This window comes from Poeciliopsis prolifica, unplaced genomic scaffold, assembly GCF_027474105.1.
Source record: "Poeciliopsis prolifica strain line A6 unplaced genomic scaffold, Auburn_PproV2 SCAFFOLD002, whole genome shotgun sequence".
NCBI classification, from domain to species: Eukaryota; Metazoa; Chordata; class Actinopteri; order Cyprinodontiformes; family Poeciliidae; genus Poeciliopsis; species Poeciliopsis prolifica.
Genome location: NW_026562377.1, coordinates 5338303 through 5347411, shown reverse-complemented (window position 1 = coordinate 5347411; position 9109 = coordinate 5338303).

Here is a 9109-nt window from a genome sequence, read left to right as displayed (position 1 = left end):
TATATATTTCTTTATTTAGCAATATATATATTTTTGGTTTAAAATGTTCATCAAACTACACAACTGGATAGGATCTTTAAGTGGAGAAGGCTGTTTTGCTATTCATACCCTTACTGTTAGGTCTTCTGCATTTTGTTTCATGCTTCATAATATACTGTAATTACTTAGTTTTGTTATTCATGTATGTTGTTTAAATCTTATTTTGATCATTTATGCATATTCTTTATGCTGTTATTCTGAGTTGAAGACCACATGCATGTTATTTGAGTGACTTTTCTGTTCGTAACTTTTTTCTTCGTGATGGAAGCACTGAATTGCTGCAGCATTCTTTAACAGGGTAGTGTCTTCAGAAATTTTGCATGCCTGTTTTTTTCCTCTAAGCAACCAAATCTGCAACTTTTCCATGCAAAAGGAAGATAAACTTTCTCACAAGAACCTTGAGAAAAGAGTAAGTTTTCAGAATCGTCCTAATGTAATCTGGGTGGAAGAATTTGACCTATTCAGAAAATCATAAACACTGTATCTGTTGTCTTTTAGCTGCATATTTCCCACCAGTGTCTGTGTTGGAGATTCACAATTTCTTATAATTGACATCTCACAGATATACAATAAAATGTTTATTGTATTAGCTTAAAACAGCTTTCAAAGGAAGAAGATGTTAAACAACAAACAATCTTCAATAAATATCACAAGCACACACACACTGTAAACATTCAGTGACTTCTAGATTGAGGTACAGATAAAAAAAATCTATTAACATAGAAATAAACTAAACCTGAACTAATACAGTATCGCTCTCTGGTTAAAATGTGAGAAGATTGTAAGATTAGTATAAACTGGAGAAATTTTAACTGAGAGACATCCTAGAGTCACTCAATGAGATTATTATGGATTAGTACACAAGTCTTTAATTCTGAGTTGGGAAAATACATGAATAATATAGACAAATGAAAATTACATTTTTCTCCAGAACAGAAGACACGAGAGCTTGTAGAGCGAAAGTTTCAAATAGAAGCATCTGTTTAACATTGTATCATGACTTTGCTAAAAAAATATGCAAACTTATGAGGTCACAGGAGCATCTGCTGATCCTCCCCGTTATTTTGAGCTTTTTGAAGGCCACACGTCAGTTGAATGGTTTTTGTCAGAGGATTTCTGGTACAATTCTGACATATTTGACCATTCTTCTTTAGAAATTTGGTAAAGTTTATTTGAATTTTATGTTGTTCTCCCACTGACCCAAATACAAATATTTGGAATGTTTGACATCAAGGTTTTTCCGCAACTTAACATTATATTGCTTTGTCATGCCTAACCAGTTTTTAACTGTATTTCCGACTGACCTTTTGGAAAACCCAACTGTGTCCAAATTTAAACCATTTGACCTATATTCCCATCAGAGGACAGTAAGTTGGTTATAATGTTTAAAACCCACTCAAGAATTGCTAAGGCTCAATCATAAAGTAGAAGTTGCTGGTAACCTAGTGTCACTGTCCATAATGAAGAGTTTGAAATGACTATTCAAAGTAGAAAAGCTTCCTTTTGACAGGAAGTGAAGAACAAAGGAAATATGAAATTGATCCAGTCACCTAATATTTTAGTTGTCGCCTTTTTTCAAAAATCCACTTTTGTCATTATTTTTTCTTCTCCCTCTTTGTTACGCTATATAATATGTTTGTAAAGGACTGTTTCAAAATCCCAATTTGAAATAAGACTTCAAAATGAACACCTTGAAGCTCAACTGAAAACTGGTCTTCTAAAAGGGAGCTCAATCAAAATGTACAGCAAATTCTTCTGAATTTTTTTTTGTTTAAAAACATGGAAACCATGATTTATTTTCATTTCACTTCACATTCATGCTATGCTATGTGATGTTCAATAACTTAATATTCCAATAAGCTAACTGTTATTGTGTGAGTGTGATGCATAAATCTCATAACTGTGAAAAACTTAAAAGGGAAAGAATAATTTTGCAGAACTACATTACATGCAATTTCTATGTCTTTGCCACATGGTGGCACTGTTACACCACCAGGGCCAATCCCAGATCGCCGAGGAAGGTAGAACCACAATACATTATTACATTATTTCTTCTTTTGACAGATGTGTACCTTTTTTTCTGCAGTTTAATATAATTTTAAGGTTTAAATTTTAGACAAAGTTGAAATCTTACATGCTGAAAGCATTCTCTCAAAGACTCAAAAGCTGTGCTGGAGGATGATCAGAGGGGCAATTTGTTACAACTTAAATCTCCCTGATGAAGTAAGAAAAACTGAGGAACAGGGGAAATATAAAATTGATCCTGTCACCTAATATTTTAGTTGGTGCCTTTCATTCAAAAAACCACTTCTGTCATTATTTTTCTTCTTGTTTGGATTTTGTTACGCTATCTGATAGGCCTCTAAAGGACTGTTTCAAAATCCCTATTTGGAAATTAACTTTTTGTATTACTTGATTCAAAATCCAGTAGAAGTTCTGCATCTGTGATTTAAATTTGTTACATTTCATCCAGTTTACTAGTCATCCAAAAAGACATTAATAGTTTGTGGGATAAATTTGAAACCTATTACAAAAAACATTTAAAAATCATCTTTCAATGATGCAGAAGATGTATTTTCTCCAATAGCATGATTTCAGAGATGAAATAATTCAGATAGCCACAGATTCTATATTTCTTTGGATCACTAGAGACAAGACTTATTGGAAGTAATTAGATGTCATGACTTAAAACTCCTGAGGCATGGTGCTGCAGGAGAAAAAAAACCCAAACAGTTGTTTTGAGTACCATTTATTATGCATGGGGGGGAGATTATTTAAATTAGATCATCTGCGTATCAATCAGCGGAGAATTCCTAAACTGAGTCATGAAAAGAAAAAAAAGCAGCGATATCTTTCAGTTACAAACTGTTACAAAATGTAATAATAGGTCCTTTGTGTGTTTCTTCAAGATGACATAAAACAGACAACAAACAGATGAGCTGTGAATAGCACCAGCTGCAGAAAATATATATATTTTTTCTATAATGTTGGATATGAATTGTAATATGTTAGGCACTTTGAAAACAACAGCTAAACACATGGAAATTCAGTCAATGACACACCGTGGATTCGAACAGTGTCAGGGTAAATACACAAGGATCACATTAAATGTTGGACACTGCCTCCCTGTGTTGGATTACATTTAATTCTGTTGGGTTTACTGGTGATGAAATGTGTTTTTATGATATGATGAAGTTGCAGAAGTCAGATGTCAGGTGGCCCAGTTTATGCAATCTTATCATTGGAGGAACTAAGACTCATGAAACTAAATCTTTTATATGGGCTTTAAACAAATGAAAAGGAAATCTGTGCTTATGTCATGCTCACAGTGTTGAATAAACACTTATCTTGTTTCAAAGTTAGTTAGTAGGTTATCTAATAACGTCATCTTTACTAAAGTTCATACGCCTAATGTTTTATGATATAAAGAATCTTTTAGTTGATTTTGCGGACCTTCTTTAGCAAGGAACTGGTGTTAAAGCTTTTATCTGGTGTGGTCACGGAAAACAATTGTGCCAATTCACTATATTTGTCTTCTTATGATCTAAGTGAAAAAATGTGACTGTTTTGTATAACTGTTGTATTTTTACCATCTGTAAGTCTGTTCCTTCTTGTATGCATTTGTCTGTCTCACTTATACATTTCAAAATTCCTTTTTGTCTCTCACTATCTGCTGTCCCATTTGGTTTACAGACATATGGCTTCAAATACTAGCCAGATTTAGATGGACAGCACATGCTTTGTGAGTATATGAGTGTTCACATGTGCATGTGATATTAAAATATGTGTTAGGGAGGGTCACTAATGTGCTGATGGTTTACTCACTCACTCACTCACTCACTCACTCACTCACTCACTCACTCACTCACTCACTCACTCACTCACTCACTCACTCACTCACTCACTCACTCACTCACTCACTCACTCACTCACTCACTCACTCACTCACTCACTCATCACTCACTCACTCACTCACTCACTCACTCACTCACTCACTCACATTATGCATGCGTTTAATCTTATTCATGCCTGCTAGGGGGCAGAGGACTTCAGTTCCCATTCCAGAAGTCAATTGTACACAAAGGACATTGTGCCAATTCATCGCAGGGCCAATCAGAAACTTTAACTAAGTCCATTCAAATTTGTGAGAGAAGGTACTTATGTTACTTTATCCAGCATTTATATATGGGCCTCTAATGGGTCCCAAACTTAATTGGGCCTCAAATTGGATTGTATTACAACGTGGCAAAATGTTAACTGCTGTTGCAGTTTTGATGAAGGACAACTCTGGGTAAAAGTTGAAGCCATATGGATCCAATATATGTTGTTAAATTTTCTTAATATCCATTTGTGACAAAGTCACAAAATGGCTTAAGCTGGTTTTATTTGGAAATACTGAATTTAATTAACTCTAGTGAGGCCCACACAAGATCAAAATCCATAAATGGTCGGTACGGATAGAAAATGGACTGAGAACTGTGCCTGGGATTGGATTGTGTTGTGATCCATGTTTGGATCACAACATGGCTCCATGTTACTTAATTAACATCCGACCATTAGGAACCTTTGGTAAAAAGTGAAACCCATATGTAAACAATTTAAACAGATTTTCTTTTGTTGCAATACTAAAATGTGATCAAGCTCAGATCTACACGGTGCCCAATGTGTTTTTGCCACTATGCATTAATCAATTCAGATGGGTCCCATACAAGAAGCAGAGACCTGGGAAAATTTCATATGGGCCTTCACATACAGATACGGGCAGGACTCATTTCAAATTGAAAACAGTGACTTCCATAGTTGTTCCTTCACTGCATATTGCTTGTTTATTTTATGCATTTATCTGTAACCATATTTAAAAATACATATTTGCTCATGAAAAACATTGAAAGTGTTGAAGCTCTCCAGGAATTGACCAGCTAATGGTTTTTGGTGTCCAAACCTAATAGAGTAAAATTACTTTGGGCCATTTAACTTTCCACGAATAGAGTTCACCATGATTGTAGATTAAATCGTCACCTTCCTAAAATAATTACCTAAGTTATTTTTTGCCAGAAGTGATTTTGGCTAAAAACGACCACCACCTATTCTTTGCCGAAGGAGGATTTAGTCCAAAAAAATTCACTTTGGCAAAAATTGTCTAAGGCCATTATTTCAGAAAGGTGATGAAATCCTTTCCAACTCTAAGCAAAATATTTAGTGAGTTAGTAGAGCAGTAGAATTTCTTCTTCTACTGCTTAAAGAAAACAAAATTTCTTTTGTACTTATTTATTTGTTGTCCCATAAAAGTAATATCATGTATCACGATTGTTTTGCTACCTTTAAGCCCATGCAGGTCAACACAGGGCAACAAGGTTTTTGGAGGCCTCAGAACACAGAGTATTAATCTGTTTTAAATTAGTTCAAGCCCATACAATGTTATAATTTGTCAATGTATTGAATTTTCACATGGTTCGTCAACACACAACCATTTAATAACAACAATTTCATTGCCCCATCTCAACTTTAACTTCCAGTGTCAAGCATGTTGGATGTAAGAATAGTGAGTTTTAAAGACTGTTAAAATGGCCCATACAAATTTGGAATAATTACTATAATGTATCTGTAAAGACAAAGTAATTTATATGAAACTTTGGAAAAAGGACAAATACAAAGATCATTCCAGAAAAACTCTTTTTGTGCTCCTAACAATCAAATTATGGATGTTTAAGAGAAACTTGTGTTCATCAAAACTGACTGCTTACAACATTAAATTTTCCATAAAAATGCACATCATAAACAATTCTTTTAATACCTGAAGTGCATTACCTTGTATGATTTATATTAAGCATGATTTGAAATACTTATAGAAGGGTAAAAGACCAACTGGGTGCACTTTAAATTGAAAAGTTCCAATGGATTAGCAGCTTGTCTATAAAGAGTTTTTTTTTGTTGCACTTAGCAGTCTATAAATCAACACAAAATTAATTTATAAATTTTAGACATGGTCCTAATTGTTTTAGCTCACTTTTTAACAAAAATGTCAAACACATGCAGGTTCAGGTTACTCTGATGTCTTAAATCATGCTTTTCTTCTACATTCAATGAAACAAATATCTTTCTGGAACTGAGTCTTGGTAAAGTAAGTCAAATGAATCATCTCAACACAATACATCACCATGGGTTGTTAGGAATCATGATATGATTAATTGAGATCTTAGGTTACAGAGCTGGATAACTTAGAGCTGAGGGGTTAACAAGCCAAGACAGTCAGATGCAGACAAATACAGAGTATGAGTGGCTTTCTGTAAAGAGCAAAAGGAAAAGTCTGGTTTTCACCACAGGGCCAATAACAATTCTGCCAGTGCTTCCCAAATGTTTATACGACTGCACTTCCCCTAAATCAAAACCTAGGTGACTCTGTCTATATTTCACTGCCAGAAGAGATGACTCCTCTGCTTGGGTACAATTTTATGTAAACAAATAGGTCTTTCAGCCCTGTGTCCAAAACATCGCTGGTTGGACTGTGCCTGAAGAAAACGCCACATGGCTCTGATGTTGCTGTCAAAAAGCAGTGACTAAAACTCTAACTGGCTCTCTGACAGATGCCTACCTCAACACATTCCCCAAGTCTCTTTCCAATTAGTAAACGGTCTTTTATTAGTCCAGAAATTAGCCCTGGAGAGAATTCCCAGACTATAAAGGGGAGTTTGTTTTTCATAGTAGCAATGATAAAGTGTTAATGTGCCTGGAACCAGCCTGCTGTGCAAACCACGAGGCAGAAATGTTACCTCACTGCAATGTCTCTTGTGATGTGGGACTCTCTGTTGTCGCTTTGTTTTGATTTTCAACATGGTAATTAAAATCTCTCTTTGTGAAGGCTATGCTTCTGGTTATAATATTAAAAGGAGAAAATATGATACAAAGGACAAAGAAAATGAATATTAAACAATGACCATAATTCATGGTTTTATCTCTGGTCCAATAATCTAACAATCATATTATTGTTCAACTGCCACCTGCTCTGCATTCCCCTCCAATGGGTTCACCCGATCCTTTCTGCCTCTGCTCACCTGCATCTACTTGAGTAATTATTCCCTGCATTGCTGTCTTCCCACTCAACGTTTAACAGGCTGTTCTTTGTGCTCTCCTGGAAACTTCAAAGAAACTTTCAATCTGAGTGATTTGCATCCTGAGCAGTAACATTATATACACAACATATCAAATAATCAGAATGGTATTTAAGGTGTAAGTTATGGTGATGTTGTTGTTTTTGCTTTTACTTAAGTAATTCAATTTCAAAGTATCGCTACTCAGTACTTTAGTAGACTTTTTATGTTTTTACTCTAATTGAGTAATTGTTTGGACAGTTACTCTTTACTTTTACTTGGATAAAAATATGTTGAAGTTATTGTTACACTTATTGAATTACAATTTTTGAGTACTTTACCCACCTCTTCTCATGCCTCACTTGCTAGTCCTGAGCTACCTTTGGAGTTTTGCTGTATTAGGCTTAGGCTGCTGCTTTCTTTTCCTACTACTCTCCAGTTTACACTATCTGCTGTTATTTCAAGAGTTAACAAAATGTTTTCTCTCCATAGCAGTTACATCTGGTCTCATGTTCTGTTTACCTGTGATAACTTCTTGGAGGGGAGCTGAGATATTGCTGCCATTAACTAAATGTTCTCCCTCTCAATACTTTTTAACTGGTCCTCTCATCTCCCTTGTGTTTACTTCTGTTTAATCAATTTTCACTCAGCTCCCTCAGTTTATGTTCCCTCAAAGTTGTTCCACATTCAGTTAATCAGTCTCACCCGTTGTCACTCTAGGAATTACTTCTCCCCTGACACGGTATATATTCTCTGTTTTATTTACTACCGCAGGTCCATTGTGCTAAAGGTTTCACCTTGTGTGTTATTTTTTCCTTGCTTGTGTTCCAAAGTGTTGTAAGTTTTGACTTGTTTTTGCAGTTTTTTGTTAAACTACACCATTTTGTGTAATTCTGCCTGCCTCCTGTGTTTGTTTGGGTCCACTGCCAACACACATCATGACAGTATCTCTACAGGCTAGTAGAGTACAAATAGCAATAAAATGCGAGGTTGGTAGTATGCAAGAAATGCAAGGAAAAAAACTGTTACTAGACAGATGAAAAGTTTCAGATATGCACAGGTGTTGCATATAAACTGAAAGGAGAGTAAATTAATTTTACAGCATTTGTCAAGATGTTTTAGACAATTATGGCAAAACATGCTTTTGGAAATCCTTTTATAATCTAAGGTCATGTGCTTGTTGTTTAAGACCAGAGCCGGAGGCGGTGTGGAGACCTAAGCAGAATTTGATGTGTAGGCCTTCTAGTACACATCAAACTCCACACTCAACTAATATCAAATTTTATAGCTAAGTTGAAATATGTGAGCATCATCTAACACAGAGAGAGAGATTCCCTCTTGAGAGAGATTTGAGGGAAAAATGCTTTTTGGTTTGCTGACGTACTTATTATCACTACTGTTATCAGAAACTATGACTCATCTGAATCATAAAACAGGACAATTTCTACATGACCAAAACTTTTGTGTAGAATTTTTTCAATATAAGAATCTTGAAAATATACGGTGCTGTCAAAGATTATAGCCAAACGCTCAACCTGAGTGATGGAGAGACAGATCCAAATGATTGCACATTGGATGGATTTGATCCAAATGGGGAGGTTTTCTGTTTGTCACTGTAGGGTTTGAGAGAGCTACGTGAAAATCAGCCTTTGACTTCTTGTAAACAGTCTCAGACGCCAGGGAGGCCAAGGAGGGTTCAGTGGGAACGGAGGGCATCATTAGCATAGACGAACGACAAAATTGAACATTTATAAACTAAAATTGAGTTCAAGTACCCGTTTATCACCTGTATATATGTCCTACTTAATATGTCAGTATGTGATAAAGTGACTACAACCCTAATTGCTTTTTTGTGTTTTTGCCGTCTATACTGTGACTGATTGACATTTTTGGAACATTAGTAAAGGGAAATTAAAGCATTTCGGCACAAATCTGGACCTTGATCTCCCCTTTGTAATTCTATAATCAGCTCAGCTGTAGTT